This window comes from Eschrichtius robustus, chromosome 11 (genome assembly GCF_028021215.1).
Source record: "Eschrichtius robustus isolate mEscRob2 chromosome 11, mEscRob2.pri, whole genome shotgun sequence".
Classification (NCBI taxonomy): domain Eukaryota; kingdom Metazoa; phylum Chordata; class Mammalia; order Artiodactyla; family Eschrichtiidae; genus Eschrichtius; species Eschrichtius robustus.
Window position 1 is genome coordinate 79,598,168 of NC_090834.1, and position 25,229 is coordinate 79,623,396.

The 25,229-nt window shown below is 36.1% G+C and overlaps 1 pseudogene; it reads right to left on the reverse strand.

Moving 5' to 3' along the window:
- The window catches only part of LOC137772236 (transmembrane protein 59-like), a 31,954-nt pseudogene extending 18,842 nt beyond the window's left edge, over positions 1-13,112 (reverse strand).
- Between the last annotated feature and the right edge of the window lie 12,117 nt (positions 13,113-25,229).

The following is a 25,229-nucleotide window of genomic DNA, read 5'->3' on the forward strand; positions in this document are numbered from 1 at the left end:
TTATTTCTCTACAATAGGATGAATGCAAGTTATTCTTGCACATACTAGTACACTTTTATAGTAGTGCTGAGTGCCCTTTTTTTTTTTTTTTGCTTCTCTTTCTGTTATAGTTTATGATTACTCACAATCCAGCAGTGTTTACAACCATAATACATGGAAACTAAGGAATATTTTACAGTGTTATACTGTTCATATCACTCTTAAATTTGCATATATATGGATATAAAAATAAAGTGATTTATATGTATTCTTTACATTGACAATAAGACAGACAATGAACCTAAAATTGTGAATAGTTTTATTTTTAAAAGCAATTTTAATAAGACTTACTTTGAATTTTAAAAAGTTACAAATTTCACCTATACTCAGATAATTTTTGTTTAGAATTTTGGTTGTTAATTATGATTGGTGTTATTTCAATTTCAATAGTTAGTTTGAATATTTTAGAAAAGTAATCTTTTATTCTATTAGGTTTCCTTCTTCATAATGTTTTTCTTTTTAATTACTGGCTTTTCAATTAAATTCTTATAAAAACTCTTTGCTATTATTATATACCACAGTACTAAAGTATACGTTTGTAGTCAGACCTCCCAAAGAAACAGAACAAAACAATGTGCCTGGTATAATAATGCAACTTCAAGACTTTTCTTCTAGTTCTCTATCTCCCATGTCTAACAAGTTTGCCACCCCAAAGCCTCTTTGACAAGGAAATTCTGGGCCCACCAATAGACCCTGAACTATTAAAGGCCACTGTAGCTGTTTCCCTAAGTAGCAAATTATCAGGAGCATTCTGATTTGAACAACCCAGTAAGAAAGAAAATAATTTGAATCAAGATCTCTGTATGAGCTTTTGTTTTGTGAAATTTTGGAAATGGACTTATATATTTGGGGGGTTTGGAATATTTAAGTAGAGAGATGTGAAGAAAATTCACTATAATAAACATTTATTAAACTTGAACACCATGTTGGTCCTGGAAACACTCAGAGAAATCAGATAAGATTCCTTGCCCTTGAAGATCATATGCGCTAGGGTTTGCATCTAAAATTTTTCTGCCTAAAATTTTTTTTTTCTGTAGAGAAAAGTAAATGTGTGACCCCAGGAATTCTAGGAGCAGGGGCTTCTCCAGAATGTCTATATAGAAAGTGGGGCTTAGGGAAACAATCTAGTTGGAAAAGGGGCTGGAAGATATTTCTTGTTTTTACTTCAGTTGTATGTTAAAGACAAGAAAAATAGAAGTTTCCCATTTATCCTTAATCAACAATTTTTTATAAATAGGAACATAAATTATTTTTATTTCCTCTGACTGGGGGTGGAGGGAAAAGCACATTATGCCATATGGAAAGATCTCATGTTCTCAAGGGTTATTCCTCAAGGCTGTTTGTTACTTTCTGAGTTGCCCATCAATGGCCCAGTCACACTTTGAAGTATAGAATTTTACTTTAAAAGATCTTGCAGATTTTTTTTAACATCTTTATTGGAGTATAATTGCTTTACAATGGTGTGTTAATTTCTCATGCAGAGTTTTAAATTCTACTTTAAAATATATTTTGTTTTAATATAAAATTAACTGTTCTAAAATCTTTCAGGGAAGTTTACACTCCAGGTATATTTCATAGTTATCTTTTTGCTTCATGTATTGTGTATCTTGTGGGGTATTTGTGCACCAGCTTGAGAAACTCAGGCAGTGGAACGTGGCAATAAAGTGTATTCAATGATATAAGTAAATGTGAAATTATCTTTCTTCATTAAATATATTAAAAAATACTTTTATTACAATCATTTTGATGTAAAACAACCACAGAAAGTACTTTTTTCAGTGCTTTTTATTTTTTTATATTATACAAAATTTTAATATCTACTCAGTAAATACTTTTACCAAAGGAGGATGGAAATGGCCTTGCCTTATAGAATTTTTTCCACTGTAGTACAATTTAACTAATTGGCCTCACTTTCTATCTAGACTAGTGATCTCAACTGTCTGCATTTCAGATATATTAAAAAAAAAAAAACAAAAAAAACCTGACTTTGGCAAAGTTTTTTTTGCAAAATAAAAAGAGAATAGGAATTCTTAAAATCTGCGTGGACATCTCCCAACTTATTATATCTGTATGTAGTGCTGATAGATATTTCAAATGACAGAGGTTAAATGCTTATGCCAAAAATAATTTCATATACATGCAATTCCTAATATTAATTATGAAACAAGAAAAATTTCCAAACTCTGTCAATGAATCTTTCCTTATTTCACTGAAAACATAGTTATATCTATGATTTTTGTCATGATTACTTGGAAGGTCATGGTTAAATTTTTGGACTCAATTACTTTATCCTTTCTTAGAAGAAAGAAATTAATATTGTTTTTCTCCGTATATCCCAACTCCCAGTTTTATACTCTTTATTTTTTATGTCTATTGTTTAGGTCTAGCATGACTGTACTTTTATTTTGAACATCAATCTCTTTTGGAATGGGGCAGGATAAAAATTGCCGTGTTGTTAAGTAATTTTCTAACTATACATATTATTTCACATCTTATAAAATAGGGGGCATATGCATACAGGAAATCTGGCAGGATGATAGGCAGCACCCATTACAGAACTGTGCCCACCAAGCCTGCCTACCCTGGAATTAGAGGCTTAGCTGCAGAACTGAAAAGGGTTCTGCATGAATGAAATACATATAAAGATTTTTTCAACTCAGGCTTTATTGACGAGTCACTTAACTCTCACTATAGATTGAGGATATTATGTTAGTTATCAGAGAGTCAACTTAGAAATAGTCATCCATTCAAAACTATAACATATAGAAGAGGTTAGTGATTTTAATATCCAATGATTTTTCTCCTCTGAAAAACTGATGAAATCCATTCACCAAAGTGGTTAAGAAAATTATTTCTCCTTCAGTTTTCTAGATTTTACTTATTGTCTTGTGAGCATCCCTTGCTATTGTCAGGGAGGAAGAAATTTTCCTCTACCCTTCTAGGTTTATCTGGCTGGTCTAAGAATTAAACTGACAGGAAACAGATTAACAGGAGAAATTCAAACAAAAGTGTGATAATGTGTATACATGGGAGAGACCCAGGAAAACTGAGTAAATCACCAAAATGGCAGAAATCCTCACCTTAAAGATTATCTTCAGCTAAAGATAAATGAGAATGTTGGTGGTAGTGGTTTAGGACATCAAAGGGGAGGAAGGAAATTCATATGGAGGTGGAAAAGCAAATGTTTGGTAAATAAATGTTTGATGGTATGTGAGTTGACAGTGGAACACAGAGAGAAATTTTAACAAATAGACTTTGCTAGGTTCATCCCTGTCTACACACCTAGTTCATTTCTGGGACAGGTCCTCTATCTACATTCTTTTAGGCAGTTAGGGAGAAGGTCAAAGTTTCTTCCTGAGTCTTTTGGGCCTTGATAGTTTTCAGTTCGAAATAATTCACATGCCAAAGAGACATTTTTGGATGGCAAGTTTTGCTCCCGTACACTACGTTAATCCTAAACCATTAAGTGTGCTTGCTAAGATGATATTTAAGAAGAAAAACAATCTTTTTCAACTTTATTAACGAGGAGGTTTAAGCTTCTTCCCGTGTGCAAATAGTTACTTCTTATGGGAGAATGGCTTTATTTCTATTTACATGGCCCTGAGATTTCCTATATGTCTATGACTTAAGTGTTCTATGCTTTATGGTCAGCTGGTTAAGTATTCTGTCTCAAGTTGGTATGAGTTCACAAGCCCATATCCACAATTTTGAAATCTAAAAGTATCAGCATATTAAAAGATTTCATAACTTATTTCATGCAAAACCTGAAATGAACTGATCTGAATTATTGGCTTTTATTTCTCCCACTTACTGTAAATAGTCATACATTTCATTGCAGTAATATTAGTGTGTTAGGTTAGAGGATACTACCTCAGATCCCTCCGGGGTATAGCGTAATACCCAGATTATGCACTTACTCCTTCTCTAAAAATCGTAAAAGTTCTGAACTCCAAAACAATCTGCCCTCAAGGATTTCAGATAAGGGATTATAAATCTATAAAAGCAAGAACCTCCATTTTTCAAATTGGATTATACTTTTGTTTAGAAGCAGTAGAACTATTAAATGTCTTAATGGCCATAGTTTTATGGCTTAACTATTTCAGTGCCACTGTTAGGTGACTTATGATTACTTTAAATAACATGGACTACTCTTCACTAGAAACTATTATAAGACAATCTTAACAAAATTATAATAAGAGGAAAAAGAGTTCCCTAGTTCTCTTCCTGATCTATGATTCTCCTATAAACATGCTTTTGCTTTATAAATTTTTCATTCAATTTACTTCAAGCAATAACCTTGGATATTTTTCCATCCTACTGGGTACAGAAAAAGGGGTTTGAACCAAGTGCTGATATTTAAAGGATATCTTCTGAAAAATATTTTATTTTCCTAATTTTAATATTGTCTGAATAATATAACGATGTTAGACATTTCTGAAAGAAATGTTTAAAATCATATTGTTTGGATTTAATATCAAATTCTTATGTAATAACATATTAGGAAGGCTGAGCTTAGTTTTAGATATTTTGAGGATACAAAAGTGAGTGTGAGATGGAATACATCCCCTGCACCGATACCTTTTTAACAAAGGGATTGGAGACAACTATTCTGCAACACATGAACCACTTCACCCACGTGTAAGATTTAAAAAGATCAAAAGGGGAGAAGTTTTTTGTGAAGAGCTTCTTCTCTGGAGAGCCGTGGTTGTACTGCAAGTGTGCCCATGGTGATGGGTGGGAGTGGGCTGTTTTCTGGCCCCCAGTTCGAATAAAACTTCCTCACGGAGAACTTGAAAATGTGTTTCCTACAGTAAAAGTCATGGAGAATGAATGTCAGAATGACCTGACCTGATCTCAGTCTTGGGAAAGAGAGCAAGAGAGGCTTACCAAGAGTTGCGTGTGTGTGGTGGAGGCAGGGCGGGGCGAGGAGGCTTATGAAGAGGATTACTGTGTTGAGATTAGCCTGCGCTCTCTGAATGAGTGGGGCAAGGTCTCTCTGACTGCAATGCCCATGATCCTGTATGCTGTGTTATAATAATGTAACTAATAATACATGCGATAGAATACTTGTCATAGGTGAATTAATAAAAAAATAACATAAATTATTATACAAAGCAATCTGTTTTGTCTGTGGGGCATATCTATATCGGCAGAGGGTAACAAGAGAGAGGAAAAGAATAAATTGATTCAAACTAGAACCAATTAGATCTTAACATGATAGCAGATTGGAGAAGAGAGTTTATACTCAAGAAGAATCTCCAAAATGAGTACATTGGAAGATCTTTATGTATTCCTGAATTCAGAAATAATTGCAAAGCTTCTTAACTTTCTCCAGAATCTATTTCGAAATCCCTCCCCATCTTTCCTCTTATATTTCCAGGGTGTATATTCACTAAGTCAATAATCTTAACTTTTATTGTTAAAAGTTACCGTGAAATGTATTTTTATTTCACAGTGAAATTTATGATTAGGTGAGTATGGACCAAAATAACATCTTTGAAATATGGCTGGGCTCTGCCACTAGCTCAGTAACCCTCCCTCCCCCCACCCTCACCTTACTCCCCACCTTCCTCCGCTGCTACCACCAGCTTTATGATTAAAAGTTTCATCTCATCAAAATTATATTTTGCCACAGGTCAAAGTTTTGCTTACAAATAATCAAAATCATTGCTACACATATTGTTTCCTCTGCCTGGAATGCCACCTGCCAGACACACACACACACACACACACACACACACACACACACACACACTTGCTGTCCATGGAACAAACATTTTTCTCTAATTAACTCCTACTTGGTCATTCTAAATTTCGCTTAAGTCTTCCTTATGCAAGAAAGTCTTCCAGGACCCGCCTGGTCTCATTCAGATGGCCCTCTTTGCGACCCTAAGGGTGTATATATTTGCTGTGTTCCCTCCATGCCCAGTACAGTGCCTTGCACAGAGCAGGAGCTCAATAAGTATCTGCTGAATGTATATGTAATTGAATTAAATGTGATGAAAGTGATTACTGGATAATGGAAAAAAGAGCTCATCTGTAAAAATCAATAAGAAGAATAATACTTACCCCATAGAGTTCTTACAATATTTAAAGTTGTTAAAATGCTTACCTAGTGCCTGGCCTATGGTAAGCTTTATGTAAGTGTTAGCTATAACTATTAGTAGTAAATTTAGTGATTTGGGACATTTAGAAACATCACGGCACCCAGATTTAGATTTAATAATTGGGGAACTAGAGTTGAGGGTGCTGATGGGTGGCAGGGGCTGAATTTAGAGAATAGAGGTAAGAATATAACCTTCTTTCCACTTCTGTGATCTTTGTATCAAGCTTAGCCCAAGGTGCTTTGGAATTAATGGAATGCTAATGTTGGATACTATGGTAAAGCTGTTAACTTTAATAAATGTGATTATAAAAGCAAAATTGAAATCAGTGGGCCCAGGTCCAGGGATCACTCTCAAATTCAATAACCTGAACTATCCCACAGAAAAGAAATGAGTCATGGTCCTTTGTTGCAAAGACCAAGACTTAGGAAGACAGGTGTTGTTCAATATCAATGCAACTGTCTCTTAACTAGGCAGTTGAACTGGACCATGAAATAGCAGCATGCCAGAAAAGTAGACTGTGAGGAGAGAAAAAGCTGAAATCTGGTTTAACATTCTATCTAGTTTGAGCTCTCCCTATATAATTTGGATCGTTTTTAAAGAACTATATATGACTAGCATTTAATTTCACCCTCATAAAATAAAAATCTTCCAATAGAAAATCTATTAAAAATGATCAGATAGAAACCTTTTTAATGGAATACTAAAAATTTTTGAACTTTTTCAATAATTGCTCTTTCTTTTCCCAACATGTTTGGCTTTATATACTGGGTTGGCTATGAATATTGTTTTTACTCATGTGTGACTAGACTTTTCAAAACCCATTTTTCAAAATGGTAGTATATTAACTTATAATGAAAAGTTTTTTTGTTTTTTTTTCTAATAAATTTATTTATTTATTTATTTATTTTGGCTGTGTTGGGTCTTCATTTCTGTGCGAGGGCTTTCTCCAGTTGCGGAGAGCGGGGGCCACTCTTCATCGCAGTGCGCGGGCCTTTCACTGTCGCGGCCTCTCCCACTGCGGAGCACAGGCTCCAGACGCACAGGCTCAATAGTTGTGGCTCATGGGCCTAGCCGCTCCGCGGTATGTGAGATCTTCCCGGGCCGGGGCACGAACCCGTGTTCCCTGCATTGTCAGGCAGACTCTCAACCATTGCGCCACCAGGGAAGCTCGAAAAGATTTTTTTATTGGGAATCCTATCTCTAATAAGAAAACTTGACTTTTTGTAATTGTCTTTTCTCCTGAATTCTTTGTGGCTAGTCTTAGTATGTTTGACTCTTTCATATATTCTTGCTAAACTCTGAGCTAATATAATATTGAATTTTCTTTGAAGTTACATTTTGTTGCAAATTGTAAGCATTTTTCAAATCAAATGATATACTGTTTCTTTACTATTACTCAAAATTTTTGAATAAGGTGGATTGCTAACATAATGGAATATCTAGGAAAAGTTCTGATGCCATCTATGAAAACACAGTATCACAGAAATTTGTAGGAAGGGCATTCAGGTTGCCAAATTTCACAAGTAATATGTTGTAAATAAAAGTGTGGAAGAAGGGAATAGCATGAGAATTAGAAATGAGTGTTTATTGGAATAGATGGACAGGTCCACTCCTAACATCTGAGGGGCCCAGTCAAGAGTTCAAATGGAGGCCACAGATCTAAATAGATGAATGTTACAAAATTTAAAAAACTGATAAGATATGTTCTATCCTCTTACCCTCCCAAATAGTCTTCATAATAACCTGGAAGACCATATTCAAATTTAGAATGCTAAAACTCTTTGGAGTTTTGCACTGAAACGTAACATCCTGGAGAGAGGAGGCTGCTGCCTTCTGGACCACGGCCCACCCTCTTTTCTTCTCATCCCTGATGTGTCCTGAACCACAAGGTGACTCTTGTACACATGTGTGGAAGTCCTGAGCTTGCATGTCCAAGCTCTGCCCAGATTCCTCTCACACCTGGGGAGTCACATCTAATGGTGCCATAAGATCTTAGGAGGCAGCAGAAGCAGGAGCAGACATGATGGCTGGAAAGAGCAACTGGAAATAGTTGCTAGTGGTATGGTTCTGAAAACAGGGATATGGTCCACGTACATGGAATATAGGTTGGTGAGAGAAGAGCTAGAGAGGAGCCCTTTAAAGAAAAGGACCTGGGGCAGAGGCTCCTCTTACTTGAGTCTAATGGTGATACTGCTGTTAGACTTTGGTTTAAATCTTGTTCATCCATTTTTAGCTGTGCATTCTTAGACAAGTAACTGAACCACTCCAAGTATTGGTTTGGGGCCAGAATGCCTTGGTTTAAATTCCTGCTCCACCAGTAATTAACAGTATGACTTTGTGTGAAGTAGTTAACCTCCCTGCTTCTCAGTTTCCTCATCTGAAATTTATGGATAATCATGGCACCTCTCTCAGTGGGTAGATATGAAGGTTAAGCAAGTTAATCTTTTAAAAATGCTTAGGGTGATTTCTAGCACTAATAAGCACTGTGTATTTTTAAAAAGTAAAATAAATAGCGACCTCATTTGTAAGAATGGGGATAATAATAATGTCTATGCATAGAATTGTTGAAATGACTAAATAAGACAATGACTACAAAGTACTTATTTAATGTCTGGTACCTGGTAATAGTAAATGTACAGAAGTGTTAAATGATCATGAAAAGTAATGAGAATGGAAGAACTGGATATCTACATGCAAAAAAATGAATCTAGACACAGATCTTACACCCTTCATAAAAATTAACACAAAATGGATCACAAAACTAAATATAAAAAGAAAAACTGTAGATGTCTTAGAAGATAACATAGGAGAACATCTACATGACCTTGGGTATGGCAATAACTTTTTAGATACAATAAAATTGGCATGATAAATGAAAGAATTGATAAACTGGATTTCAATAAAATTAAAAACTTCTGCTCCGTAAAGGACAATGCAGGAGAATGGGAAGACAAGCCACAGATTGGGAGAAAGCATTTGCATAAGACACATCTGATAAAGAACTACTATCCAAAATATACAAAGAACTCTTAAAAATCAACAATAAGAAAACAAACAACCAAAGAGTTTAGTAGATACCTCACCAAAGAAGATACACAGATGGTAAATAAGCACATGAAAAAATGATCCACATCGTTTGCCATCAGGGAAATGCAAATTAAAACAACAGTGAGGTACTACTGCACATTTTTAGAATGGCCATAATCTGGAACACTGACAACATCAAATGCTGGTGAGGATGTGGAATAGCAGGAACTCTCATTTCTTCATGGTAGGAATGCAAAACTGTACAGCCACTTTGGAAGACAGTTTGGCAGTTTCTTACAAAACTAAACATACTCTTACCATATAATCCAGGAATTGTGAACCTTGTATTTACCCAAAGGAACTGAAAACTTACATTCACACAAAAACCTTCACACAGATCTTTATAGTAGCTTTATTCATAATCGCCAAAACCTGGAAGCAACCAAGATGTCTTTCAGTAAGTGAAAGGATAAATAAACTATAGTACTTACAGACAACAGAGTATTATTTAGCACTAAAAAGAAATGAGCTATCAAACCATGAAAAGACATGAAGGAAACAAATGCATATTATTACTAAGCGGAAGAAGGCAATCTGAAAAGTTTACATAATGCATGACTCCAACTATATGACATTCTTGAAAAGGTAAAAAACTATGTTCACAGTAAAAAAATCAGTGGTTGCTAGAGATTAGTGGGGGGGAGGTATGAATCGGTTGAGCACGAAGGATTTTTAGGGCAGTGAAACTACTCTGTATGATATTATAGTGGTGGACACACGTCATCATACATTTGTCCAAACTCATGGACTGTATAACACCAAGTGAACCCTAGTGTAAACTATGGACTTTGAGTGATTATAGTGTGTTAATGTGGGCTTACAATTGTAACAAATGTACTACTCTGGTGGGAGATGTTAGTAGTGTGTGAGGTTATACATGAGTAGGGGCAAGGGTTATATGGGAAATTTTTACCTCTCACTCAATTTTGCTGTGAAGCTAAAACTGCTCTAAAAAATAAAGCCTATCAAAATTAATGAGACTATAGCTCCAGAAATATGTATCTAAATATTAAAATTATATTTTCAGATTTCCACTATGTATTATATGTGTATATGTTGCTTTTCTATTGATAAGCAATACTACTGCAGGCAAGTTTGTCTGGTTTTGCTTAAAAATTTAAATAATGGAATTTCCCTTTTTAAGGTTTATATGATTTTTCATCAACAACAATCTTAATAACTTAAAGCCTCATTTTATTCTTGCTTCTGGGAATGAACCCATTCATTTAGTCCATAGACATTTGTTATATGCCCAGCATGCTGAGAAAGTACTAGGCATATTGTGTTATAATGAAATGCAATAGGCTAGTAAGAAAGCACCAGTGAAATACATGAGCCCACATTGTTTCTCTCCAAAACAGTCTTTCACCCAGTAAGACAAATATGCTGACATTAATTTCATCTTTCCAGAAAAGGAGCCAAATGTGTTTAAAAAAGGTGCTTGAGAATGCGTATTCTCTCTTTTCCTTGGGAAGCTGCTTTACAGAAGAACTTGAGAACTGATAATTTTCTTGTCTCCACCATGTATTTATTTTTCTTAAAAACAAAGAATGACAACAGAATTTGACATGCATTTGATGTCCAGAAACGGCAGGTGATGGCAGAAGTAATTTTAATTTTAGATAATGGAAATTGGCAATCTGTCTTTCTAAAGTTTCCAACATATCTTTACACCAGGCACATGTATATGACAATTCATAAAGTCATACCCAGTCTTGAAAATACTATTCCTATATTGTGGACAAGTTTAGATTAAAATATCATTCATAATTTATTACATGGAGTTAGAAATACTATGCAATCTTTTAAAAGCTGTCTTTTTGGCAAAGCTCAACTGTGAAAATAAATTATTCAGATTTGCAATGTATGCTGATGTGTTTAAATGATTCAGGCCTTCAACCCAGCCTTGTAAGCCATTAGCAAGTTTATTTTACATTATATAACTGTATCTATAAGTATATGTCTTTAAGCATTTAAATTTCTAACTCTTCTGAACTTAATAGTCTTGTTGGCAACTAGACTTCTGCAGATTATTACCTCTCTGTCTTCAAAACAGAAAATGTCTATATATATCAAACTAAACTCCAGCTTTTTCAAAATGCCTCAGCCAAAGATCACATCCACAGCACATTAAAATACAAAGGTCTATAAAGCTGAGATAGATTCATTTGGGACAAAGGCTCTATTTCTCACACCAAGGGTTAACTTGAATTTAATTCCTATAATAAATGAAAATTTAATCTTTCAAAGATTCATAAAACATTTAAACATATACTTTTTAAATTTTAACTTTTTTGGCATCTTGAGACTTAAAAAAGCTCCCAAATTTTCAGTTTTGTGTTGCATAATGTTTCAGGTTAGAATGGAATCAACATTTGACATTGTCCTATTAAAAAAAAAAAAAATCACTGCTCTCATTTGTAATAACATGTCCCCGAAAAGATGTTTTTTTCTTGTTGTTTTGTTTTTGTTTTACCTGAATGGATCAAGCCATTGTCTGGATGACTTCAGGAAAGAGACCATAGAAGCTATAACTGATGTTCTGTATGTACAAATCTCTGTTAGGAATAACACACACACACACACACACACAAGATATTTAATAATTTGGTTTTTCTTTAACTGAAAAAAGTTACATGACAGGAATAGGGTTAGCAGATTAGAATATGACAAATATTTGAAACATCTGGGACATACTTAAACTAAAAAATTATTCATTGTTAACTTTATTTGCTGAATCTGACAACCCTAGTCAAAAAGAAATTTGTGATCTTGAAATTAATGAACAATCTCTTCCAGTAAACTCAGATATTTGAAATTTAAGTACGCAAATTAAACCAGCCATTCTATGTTTTAATTATAATTTCTTACAATTCTTCCTGCCTTCCCCCTACTGCTCAGTGAAGAGTTTAAAAAAAAAGAAGTGTATTCAAGAAAAGCATTTATTTTGTAACAGTATTTAATAGTTAAGAAAAGGCAAATAATTTGAGACCACATGGCATTTACAATGTAAAAATTAAACATCTGTTGCAGTCCAGTGAATAGCAAATTATAGAATGTCTCTAAAAATATGAAAAATACTGTCTTTTCTCTCAACTTTATTTGAAATATATGCATTTTCAGAAGTAATATCATGCCATCATCTTTAATTTCATTTTGCAATTTTGTAAATATGAAGTATATGTATACTTCCTTTAGAATGTATCTCTTCATAACTACTTCCTTTATTTTCCCTTATTGCTCTAATCATGAATACTTTTCCTTTACAGTAAGTCCCCTATGAACAAATGAGTTCCATTCTGAGAGCAAGTTTGTAAGTCCAACAAAGTTAGCCTAGGTACCCCACTAACACAATCGGCTATAGAGTACTGTACTGTTATAGGTTTGTAATACGTTTCACACAAATAATACATAAAAAACAAACAAACAAAAAGTAAAGAAAATATTTTTAATTTTATAGTACAGTACCTTGAAAAGTACAGTAGTACAGTACAACAGCTGGCATACAGGGGGCTAGCATCAAGTTACAGGCAAAAAGAGTTACTGACTGGAGGAGAGAGAGGAGGTGGGAGATGGTAGAGCTGAGGGATCATCAGCAATAGGAGACAGAGGGCAAGCTGCAATTTCACTCACGCCTGACATTGATGGCACAGGTTCTGGTTCCTTGCTGGATTCAATTCTCTCTACTCCCTTGGAAAAATGATTCAGTGATGTCTGGGTAGCAGCTCTTTTTTTCTCATCATAGATGACACAGTAGCACTGGATTGCATTCTGAACGGCTGCTGCAACCTTCGTGTACCATTCTGTGTTCGCATCCTGTGCCTCAAAAACTAGCAGTGCCTCCTCAAATAAAGAAAATCCTCTTGCCATTTCCTGCATCGTGAATCTCTCTGGTTCTTCAGTTACTTCTTCTTCCTCTTTTCTCTCTTTGTCCTTTCTCTGGGCCTCCAATTCCATCAGGTCTTCATTAGTAAGCTCCTTGTGTTGCACAGCAAGGAGTTCAATGAAGTTGCCCTCTTGCAGATCTACCTCCAGCTTCTCACTGAGGGTCACTAAGTTGCTGAAGATCTCTTTGGACTCCTTATCCACCTTCTCAAATCCACAAAAATCATGAACAAACTGTGGCTAAAGGTTCTTCCAAACCCCATTCATGGCGACGGCCATAAACTCACACTAAGCAAAGTCAGTGTTTTTATGGCCTTGTAGATGTTATAGTCCTTCCAAAATTGTTGCAAGGTTGTTCCTGATTCATCACTCGTTTTACTGCCTGACAAAATGTGTGACGTAAATAATATTTCTTGAAAGTCGCTATAACTCCCTGGTCCATAGGTTAGATGAGCAACATAGTATTCGGTGGCAGATGCACTACTTTGACACTGGGATGAATGTCGTCCATGAATCGGGGGTGGCCCGGAGCATTGTCGAGCAGCAAAAGAATGTTGAATGGGACATCCTTCTCTCCAAGCAATATTACTCTACCTCTAGGATAAAGTGGTGGAAAAAACAGTCCTGGAAAATGGCCTGTATAACCCAGGCTTTGGGGTTACTCTTCCACACAACAGGAAGAAAGCCCTTGGTTATGTTTTTAAGGGCTCTTGGGTTCTCTGAATGATAAACTAAGAGAGGCTTCAGCTTCATATCACCGGAAGCATTGCCACCAAACAACAGAGCCTATCCTTTGCTGCTTTATAGCTTGGCATCAACTTTTCCTCCTTACTGACGTAACTTCAGTCTGGCATCCTCCTCCAGTGCAGTTCTGTCTCATCCACATTAAAAACCTGCTCAGGTAAATATTTGCTGCCTCGCTACTTACTTCTACATTGTGAAGGTTGGCTCTAGCCTTGAACCAATGAAACCAGCCATGGCTGGCATTTAAAAATGTGCCCTCTGATTCTTCACCGTTTTTCTTCTTCAAGTCTTCATAAAGGCTTTTGGCTTTCTCTTGAATCAGCATTAAGCTGAGCGGGACTCGACACCAATGCGGATCCTGCATCCACACATTGAGACGTTTTTCCATCTCCTCCATCACTTTTCCACACTTCTTCCAGATTATTATCGACATCATCAGCACAACAGACTTCACGTGTTCCATGATTTTGTCCTTGTTCTTTAGAATCATGCCGATGGTTGATTCATGTTATAAGAACGAGCGACGTCTACCATCTTTTCGCCTCACTCCACTCTCTCAATTATTTTCACTTTTGTTCCATCGTAATCACACGTGCTTCTAAGCAGTACCAGCTACATCACTGCTGCTTTTACGCTTGCTTCCAGACATCCTGGGCTTGAAATAAACATACTGTATTCCTGTACTCTATACAGTACTGTACAATAAAGTACACAAAAGCACAAAGATGCGTAGAGGATGCATGTATGTGACAATGTACACCAGACACATGAACTAACTTATGTTGATTGGACACACGAATGTACGTTTGCATCTTTGAAAGTTCACAACTTGAAGGTTCGTATGTAGGGGACTTAGTGTATTTGGATTAGCCTTCCTTCCTACCTTTATGCTTTTAGCTTCTTCTTTCTCAAGTATATTCTTTTTTTTTTTTTTTTCCACACACACACACTGTATTTTATTTTTACAAGAGATAAATAGACTGACACCAAGCATTGTACATAGATGACCACAACAAAAGCAACAATGATTGCAATTACCAAACATGAAACACACTCATACTGTGTCATAATATTGACATTCAGTCCAGTAATCCTCCACTGTAACAGCTCCTTTACTTTGCAGTGAAAATTGATTTGTATATTCTTTGCCTCTGAGTCCTTGTGGGATTTTTTTTTTTTTAATTCAGACAGAAAGTCACAAAAATTATACTCATCTTCATCAGTTCACTCAGTCCCAAGTAATTAATTTTTTTTTTCATCTTGATCTTTTGTTAGCACTTTTATGAGTTCATCAGTTTTTCATTAGAGTTCTGAAAATGCTTATTCATTCAGTTCAGCAGTACAGTCAGTTACCAGAAACCTGTACTTGTCAGAGTCTTTTCCATGAATTTCTTGAAGATGAAAGCCTTTTATAGGAACATATTTGCAAAAGCATCAGAGTACACCCAGAACTGTCTGTAAATGACAAAAGACTTAAAAATGACCACTGTTAAAGATTTGATGAAAGTTCATAATAATGCAGTTGACAAGAAAATTAGTTATTTCTGAGATATACATTTTAAAGTAATAACTAGGATTATTACTTACAACATTATACCAGAACATATAAGATTTTTAGAAATTTCATGTAATGACTGAAACATTTATATTAACATATTTCCATACATATTTCCATACAAATACAAATATAAGATTTTTAGAAATTTCATGTAATGTCTGAAACATTTATATTAACATATTTCCATACAAATAACCCAATGAAAGTTTAGTATTAGTTGTTTTGATTGTTTGTTTTTTTATACTGCAGGTTCTTATTAGGCATCAATTTTATACACATCAGTGTATACATGTCAATCCCAATCACCCAATTCAGCACACCACCATCCCCACCCCACCGCAGTTTTCCCCCCTTGGTGTCCATATGTCCATTCTCTACATCTGTGTCTCAACTTCTTCCCTGCAAACCGGCTCATCTGTACCATTTTTCTAGGTTCCACATACATGCATTAATATACAATATTTGTTTTTCTCTTTCTGACTTACTTCACTCTGTATGACAGTCTCTAGATCCATCCACTTCTCAACAAATGACTCAATTTCGTTCCTTTTTATGGCTGAGTAATATTCCATTGTATATATGTACCACATCTTCTTTATCCATTCGTCTGTTGATGGGCATTTAGGTTGCTTCCATGACCTGGCTATTGTAAATAGTGCTGCAATGAATATTCGGGTGCATGTGTCTTTTTGAATTACGGTTTTCTCTGGGTATATGCCCAGTAGTGGGATTGCTGGGTCATATGGTAATTCTATGTTTAGTTTTTTAAGGAACCTCCATATTGTTCTCCATAGTGGCTGTATCAATTTACATTCCCACCAACAGTGCAAGAGGGTTCCCTTTTCTCCACACCCTCTCCAGCATTTGTTGTTTGTAGATTTTCTGATGATGCCCATTCTAACAGGAGTGAGTGATACCTCATTGTAGTTTTGATTTGCATTTCTCTAATAATTAGTGATGTTGAGCATCTTTTCATGTGCTTCGTGGCCGTCTGTATGTCTTCTTTGGAGAAATGTCTATTTAGGTCTTCTGCCCATTTTTGGATTGGGGTGTTTGTTTCTTTAATATTGAGCTGAATGAACTGTTTATATATTTTGGAGATTAATCCTTTGTCCGTTGATTCGTTTGCAAATATTTTCTCCTATTCTGAGGGTTGTCTTTTTGTCTTGTTTATGGTCTCCTTTGCTGTGCAAAAGCTTTGAAGTTTCATTAGGTCCCATTTGTTTATTTTTGTTTTTATTTCCATTACTCTAGGAGGTGGATCAAAAAAGATCTTGCTGTGATTTATGTCAAAGAGTGTTCTTCCTATGTTTTCCTCTAAGAGTTTTATAGTGTCCAGTCTTAGATTTAGGTCTCGAATCCATTTTGAGTTTATTTTTGTGTATGGTGTTAGGGAGTATTCTAATTTCATTCTTTTACATGTAGCTGTCCAGTTTTCCCAGCACCACTTATTGAAGAGACTGTCTTTTCTCCATTGTATATCTTTGCCTCCTTTGTCATAGATTAGTTGACCATAGGTGCGTGGGTTAATCTCTGGGCTTTCTATCTTGTTCCATTGATCTATGTTTCTGTTTTTGTGCCAGTACCATATTGTCTTGATTACTGTAGCTTTGTAGTAGAGTCTGAAGTCAGGGAGTCTGATTCCTCCAGCTCCATTTTTTTGCCTCAAGACTGCTTTGGCTATTCAGGGTCTTCTGTGTCTCCATACAAATTTTAAGATGATTTGTTCTAGTTCCGTAAAAAATGCCATTGGTAATTTGATAGGGATTGCATTGAATCTGTAGATTGCTTTGGGTAGTATACTCATTTTCACAATGTTGATTCTTCCAATCCAAGAACATGGTATATCTCTCCATCTGTTGGTATCATCTTTAATTTCTTTCATCAGTGTCTTATCGTTTTCTGCATACAGGTCTTTTGTCTCCCTAGGTAGGTTTATTCCTAGGTACTTTATTCTTTTTGTTGCAATGGTAAATGGGAGTGTTTCCATAATTTCTCTTTCAGATTTTTCATCATTAGTGTATAGGAATGCAAGAGATTTCTGTGCATTCATTTTGTATCCTGCAACTTTACCATATTCATTAATTAGCTCTAGCAGTTTTCTGGTGGCAGTTTTAGGATTCTCTATGTATAGTATCATGTCATCCGCAAACAGTGACAGTTTTACTTCTTCTTTTCCAATTTGTATTCCTTTTATTTCTTTTTCTTCTCTGATTGCCGTGGCTAGGACTTCCAGAACTATGTTGAATAATAGTGGTGAGAGTGGACATCCTTGTCTCGTTCCTGATCTTAGAGGAAATGCTTTCAGTTTTTCACCATTGAGAATGATGTTTGCTGTGGGTTTGTCATATATGGCCTTTATTATGTTGAGGTAGGTTCCCTCTACGCCCACTTTCTGGAGAGTTTTTATCATAAATGGGTGTTGAATTTTGTCAAAAGCTTTTTATGCATCTATTGAGATGATCATATGGTTTTTATTCTTCAATTTGTTAATATGGTGTATCACATTGATTGATTTGCGTATATTGAAGAATCCTTGCATCCCTGGGATAAATCCCACTTGATCATGGTGTATGATCCTTTTAATGTGTTGTTGGATTCTGTTTGCTAGTATTTTGTTGAGGATTTTTGCATCTATATTCATCAGTGATATTGGTCTGTAATTTTCTTTTTTTGTAGTATCTTTGTCTGGTTTTGGTATCAGGGTGATGGTGGCCTCATAGAATGAGTTTGGGAGTGTTCCTTCCTCTGCAATTTTTTGGAAGAGTTTGAGAAGGATGGGTGTTAGCTCTTCTCTAAATGTTTGATAGAATTCACCTGTGAAGCCATCTGGTCCTGGACTTTTGTTTGTTGGAAGATTTTTAATCACAGTTTCAATTTCATTCCTTGTGATTGGTCTGTTCATATTTTCTATTTCTTCCTGGTTCAGTCTTGGAAGGTTATAACTTTCTAAAAATTTGTCCATTTCTTCCAGGTTGTCCATTTTATTGGCATAAAGTTGCTTGTAGTAGTCTCTTAGGATGCTTTGTATTTCTGCAGTGTCTGTTGTAACTTCTCCTTTTTCATTTCTGATTTTATTGATTTGAGCCCTCTCCCTCTTTTTCTTGATGAGTCTGGCTAATGGCTTACCAATTTTGTTTATCTTCTCAAAGAACCAACTTTTAGTTTTATTGATCTTTGCTATTGTATTCTTTGTTTCTATTTCATTTATTTCTGCTCTGATCTTTATGATTTCTTTCCTTCTGCTAACTTTGGGTTTTGTTTGTTCTTCTTTCTCTAGTTCCTTTAGGTGTAAGGTTAGATTGTTTACTTGAGATTTTTCTTGTTTCTTGAGGTAGCCTTGTATAGCTATAAGCTTCCCTCTTAGAACTGCTTTCACTGCATCCCATAGGTTTTGGGTCGTCGTGTTTTCATTGTCATTTGTCTCTAGGTATTTTTTGATTTCCTCTTTGATTTCTTCAGTGATCTCTTAGTTATTTAGTAAAGTATTGTTAAGCCTCCATGTGTTTGTCTTTTTTACGTTTTTTTCCCTGTAATTCATTTCTAGTCTCATAGCGTTGTGGTCAGAAAAGATGCTTGATATGATTTCAATTTTCTTAAATTTACTGAGGCTTGATTTGTGACCCAAGATGTGATCTATCCTGGAGAATGTTCCGTGCGCACTTGAGAAGAACGTGTAATCTGCTGTTTTCGGATGGAATGTCCTATATATATCAATTAAATCTATCTGGTCTATTGTGTCATTTAAAGCTTCTGTTTCCTTATTTATTTTCATTTTGGATGATCTGTCCATTGGTGTAAGTGAGGTGTTAAAGTCCCCCACTATGATTGTGTTACTGTCAACTTCCTCTTTTATAGCTGTTAGCAGTTGCCTTATGTATTGAGGTGCTCCTATGTTGGGTGCATATATATTTATAATTGTTATATCTTCTTCTTGGATTGATCCCTTGATCATTATGTAGTGTCCTTCCTTGTCTCTTGTAACATTCTTTATTTTAAAGTCTATTTTATCTGATATGAGTATAGCTACTCCAGCTTTCTTTTGATTTCCATTTGCATGGAATATCTTTTTCCATCCCCTCACTTTCAGTCTGTACATGTCCCTAGGTCTAAAGTGGGTCTCTTGTAGACAGCATATATATGGGTCTTGTTTTTGTATCCATTCAGCCAGTCTATGTCTTTTGGTTGGGGCATTTAATCCATTCACGTTTAAGGTAATTAACGATATGTATGTTCCTATGAGCATTTTCTTAATTGTTTTGGGTTTGTTTTTGTAGGTCCTTTTCTTCTCTTGTGTTCCCCACTTAGAGAAGTTCCTTTAGCATTTGTTGTAGAGCTGGTTTGGTGGTGCTGAATTCTCTTAGCTTTTGCTTGTCTGTAAAGCTTTTGATTTCTCCATCAAATCTAAATGAGATCTTTGCCAGGTAGAGTAATCTTGGTTGTAGGTTCTTCCCTTTCATCACTTTAAGTATATCATGCCACTCCCTTCTGGCTTGCAGAGTTTCTGCTGAGAAATCAGCTGTTAACCTTATGGGAGTTCCCTTGTATGTTATTTGTCGTTTTTCCCTTGCTGCTTTCAATAATTTTTCTTTGTCTTTAATTTTTGCCACTTTGATTACTATGTGTCTCGGCATGTTTCTCCTTGGGTTTATCCTGTATGGGACTCGCTGGGCTTCCTGGACTTGGGTTGCTATTTCCTTTCCCATGTTAGGGAAGTTTTCAACTATAATCTCTTCAAATATTTTCTCTGGTCCTTTCTCTCTCTCTTCACCTTCTGGGACCCCTATAATGCGAATGTTGTTGTTTTTAATGTTGTCCCAGAGGTCTCTTAGGCTGTCTTCATTTCTTTTCATTCTTTTTTCTTTAGTCTGTTCCGCAGCAGTGAATTCCACCATTCTGTCTTCCAGGTCACTTATCCGTTCTTCTGCCTCAGTTATTCTGCTATTGATTCCTTCTAGTGTAGTTTTCATTTCAGTTATTGTATTGGTCATCTCTGTTTGTTTGTTCTTTAATTCTTCTAGGTCTTTGTTAATCATTTCTTGCATCTTCTCAATCTTTGCCTCCATTCTTATTCCGAGGTCCTGGATCATCTTCACTATCATTATTCTGAATTCTTTTTCTGGAAGGTTGCCTATCTCCACTTCATTTAGTTGTTTTTCTGGGGTTTTTTCTTGTTCCTTCATCTGGTACATAGCCCTCTGCCTTTTCATCTTGTCTATCTTTCTGTAACTGTGGTTTTTGTTCCACAGGCTGCAGGATTGTAGTTTCTCTTGCTTCTGCTGTCTGCCCTCTGGTGGTTGAGGCTATCTAAGAGGCTTGATGGGCGGCTCTGGTGGTGGGTAGAACTGACTGTTGCTGTGGCGGTCAGAGCTCAGTAAAACTTTAATCCACTTGACTGTTGATGGGTGGGGCTGGGTTCCCTCCCTGTTGGTTGTTTTGCCTGAGGCAACCCAACACTGGAGCCTACCTGGGCTCTTTGGTGGGGTTAATGGCAGACTCTGGGAGGGCTCATGCCAAGGAGCACTTCCCAGAACCTCCGCTGCCAGTGTCCTTGTCCCCACGGTGAAACAGAGCCACCTCCCGCCTCTGCAGGAGACCCCCCAACACCAGCAGGTAGGTCTGGTTCAGTCTCCCCCAGGGTCACTGCTCCTTCCCCTGGGTCCCGATGCGCACACTACTTTGTGTGTGCCCTCCAAGAGTGGGGTCTCTGTTTCCCCCAGTCCTGTCGAAGTCCTGCAATCAATTCCCACTAGGCTTCAAAGTCTGATTCTCTAGGAATTCCTCCTCCCGTTGCCGGACACCCAGGTTGGGAAGCCTGATATGGGGCTCAGAAGCTTCACTCCAGTGGGTGGACTTCTGTGGTATAAGTGTTCGCCAGTCTGTGAGTCACCCACCCAGCAGTTACGGGATTAGATTTTACTCTGATTGCGCCCCTCCTACTGTCTCACTGTGGCTTCTCCTCTGTCCTTGGACGTGGGGTATCCTCCTTGGTGAAGTCCAGGGTCTTCCTGTCAATGATTGTCCAGCAGCCAGTTGTGATTCTGCTGCTCTCGCAAGAGGGAGTGAGAGCACGTCCTTCTACTCCGCCATCTTGGCTAATCCTCCATAAAGCATAAATCACAATACAGTATACACAAGAGTAGGAATAACCTAGAATATTCCAGGCAGATGGATCTGAAAGGACAAAGTCAGAGGAGCATGAAATTAAATGTGATTTCAGGGAACTATAAACTTGAATAGCTTGAATATTTAAATTGAGATGAATTGGCAAGAGAAAAGTTTAGAGAAGTACGTAAGGAACAGTTTATAGAAGTGTTTCAAAACCATAACAATAATAGATAGTGTTTACTTTATGTAAATTATTTTCTAAAATTTTAAGTAAGTATTCCAAATCTATTTCTATTACCTTATAATCTTAATAACAGCCTACTGTCTATAGCTGTTGGATGCAGTGGTGTGTGTGTGTGTGTGTGTGTGTGTGTGTGTGTGTGTGTGAGTGTGTACAGTTATTTGTTAGCTATGCTACTGAAATCTATATTTTTCCTGGGTTTCTTATTCTTTGTCAGTTATAGATATATAGTTATATTAATTTCTTGTTCTGTCAGTTATCGAGAGAAACATGAAAAATATCTCATTATGGACATACTTTGTCAATATAAAAATTTATTTTGTTATTTTATTTTAAAATAATCAGAGACTTTATCACCAGGTTCATATGCATTTTTAAATTGTAATATATACTTGGTGAATTTAAACTCTTTATCATCATAAAGTGACTATTTATAATAAGGTCCTATTCTATAAATATTTTTATCTGACACTAATAAAACAATTCAAATATTGTTTTGTTTATTATTTCCTTGGTTAAGTTGTAACTTCATTTCACCTAAAAATGTGTGTGCGTGTATTATCTCAATCTCTTTCATTTTGAATTTTATTTTATTTATATTTTTTATAAAGCAGGTTCTTATTAGTTGTCTATTTTATACATATTAGTGTATATATGTCAGTCCCAATCTCCCAGTTCATCCCATCACCACCCCATCCCTGCTTTCCCCCCTTGGTGTCCATACGTTTGTTCTCTACATCTGTGTCTCTATTCTATTTCTGCCCTGCAAACCGGTTCATCTGTACCATTTTTCTAGATTCCACATATATGCGTTAATATACAATATTTGTTTTTCTCTTTCTGACTTACATCACTCTGTATAACAGTCTCTAGGTCTATCCACATCTCTACAAATGACCCAATTTCTTTCCTTTTTATGGCTGAGCAATATTCCACTGTATATCTGTACCACATCTTCTGTATCCATTTGTCTGTCAATGAACATTTAGGTTGCTTCCGTAACCTGACTATTGTAAATAGTGCTGCAGTGAATATTGGGGTGCATGTGTCTTTCTGAATTATGGTTTTCTCTGGGTATATGCCCATTAGTGGGGTTGCTGGGTCATATGGTAATTCTATTTTTAGTTTTTTAAGGAAACTCCATACTGTTCTCCATAGAGGCTGTATCAATCAACATTTCCACCAACAGTGCAAGAGGGCTCCCTTTTCTCCACACCCTCTCCAGCATTTGTTGTTTGTACATTTTCTGATGATACCCATTTTAACCGGTGTGAGGTGATACCCCATTGTAGTTTTGATTTGTATTTCTCTAATAATTAGTGATGTTGAGCAGCTTTTCATGTGTTTGTTGGCAATCTGTATATCTTCTTTGGAGAAATGTCTATTTAGGTCTTCTGCCCATTTTTGGATTGGGTATTTAGTTTTCTACTATTGAGCTGCATGAGCTGTTTATATATTTAGGAGATTAATCCTTTGTCCGTTGCTTCGTTTGCAAATATTTTCTCCCATTCTGAGGGTTGCCTTTTCATCCTGTTTATAGTTTCCTTTGCAGTGCAAAAGCTTTGAAGTTTCAAAAGCTTTTAAGTTTCATTAGGTCCCATTTGTTTATTTTTGTTTTTATTTCCATTACTCTAGGAGGTGGGTCAAAAAAGATCTTGCTGTGATTTATGTCAAAGGGTGCTCTTCCTATGTTCTCCTCTAAGAGTTTTATAGTGTCTGGTCTTACATTTAGGTCTTTAATCCATTTTGAGTTTATTTTTGCGTATGGTGTTAAGTAGTGTTCAGAGTTCATTCTTTACATGTCGCTGTCCAGTTTTCCCAGCGCCACTTATTGAAGAGACTGTCTTTTCTCAATTGTATAGCCTTGCCTCCTTTGTCATAGATTAGTTGACCATAGGTTCATGGGATTATCTCTGGGCTTTCTATCCTGTTCCATTGGTCTATATTTCTGTTTTTGTGCCAGTACCATATTGTCTTGATGACTGTAGCTTTGTAGTGTATTCTGAAGTCAGGGAGTCTGATTCCTCCAGCTCCATTTTTTCCCCTCAAGATTGCTTGCCTATTCGGGGTCTTCTGTGTCTCCATAAAAATTTTTAGATATTTTTGTTCTAGCTCTGTAAAAAAATGTCATTGGTAATTTGATAGGGATTGCATTGAATCGGTAGATTGCTTTGGGTAGTATAGTTATTTTTGCAATATTGACTCTTTCAATCCAAGAACACGGTATATCTCTCCATCTGTTTGTGTCATCTTTGATTTCTTTCATCAGTGTCTTATAGTTTTCTGAGTACAGGTCTTTTATCTCCTTAGGTAGGTTTATTCCTAGGTATTTTATTCTTTTTGTTGCAATGGTGAATAGGAGTATTTCCTTAATTTATTTTTCTGATATTTTGTTGTTAGTGTATAGGAATGCAAGAGATTTCTGTGCATTAATTTTGTATCCTGCAACTTTACCAAATTCATTGATTAGCTCTAGCAGTTTTCTGGTGGTATCTTTAGGATTCTCTATGTATAGTATCATGTCATCTGCAAACAGTGACAGTTTTACTTCTTCTTTTCCAATTTGGATTCCTTTTATTTCTTTTTCTTCTCTGATTTCCGTGGCTAGGACTTCCAAAAGTATGTTGAATAATAGTGGTGAGAGTGGACATCCTTGTCTTGTTCCTGATCTTAGAGGAAATAATTTCAGTTTTTCACCATTGAGAATGATGTTTGCCTTGGGTTTGTTGTATATGGCCTTTATTACATTGAGTTAGATTCTCTTTATCCCCACTTTCTGGAGAGTTTTTATCATAAATTGGTGTTGAATATTGCCAAAAGTTTTTTCTGCATCTTTTGAGATGATCAGTTTTTTTTTTCTTTAGCATCTTTATTGGAGTATAATTACTTTACAATGGTGTGTTAGTTTCTGCTTTATAACAAAGTGAATCAGTTATACATATACATATATCCCCATATCTCCTCCCACTTGCGTGTCCCTCCCACACTCCCTATCCCACCCCTCTAGGTGGTCACAAGCACCGAGCTGATCTCCCTGTGCTATGCGGCTGCTTCCCACTAGCTATCTATTTTACATTTGGTAGAGTACATATAAGTCCATGCCACTCTGTCACTTCATCCCAGCTTACCCTTGATCATATGGTTTTTATTCTTCAATTTATTAATATGGTGTATCACGTTGATTGATTTTTATTGAATAATCCTTGTACCCCTCAGATAAATCCCACTTGATCATGGTATATGATCCTTTTAATGTGTTGGCGGATTCTGTTTGCTAGTGTTTGGTTGAGGATTTTTGCATCTATATTCATCAGTGATATTGGTCTATAATTTTCCTATTTTGTAGTACCTTTGTCTGGTTTTGGTATCAGGGTGATGGTGGCCTTGTAGAATGAGTTTGGGAGTATTCCTTCCTCTGCAATTGTTTGGAAGAGTTTGAGAAGGATGGGTGTTAGCTCTT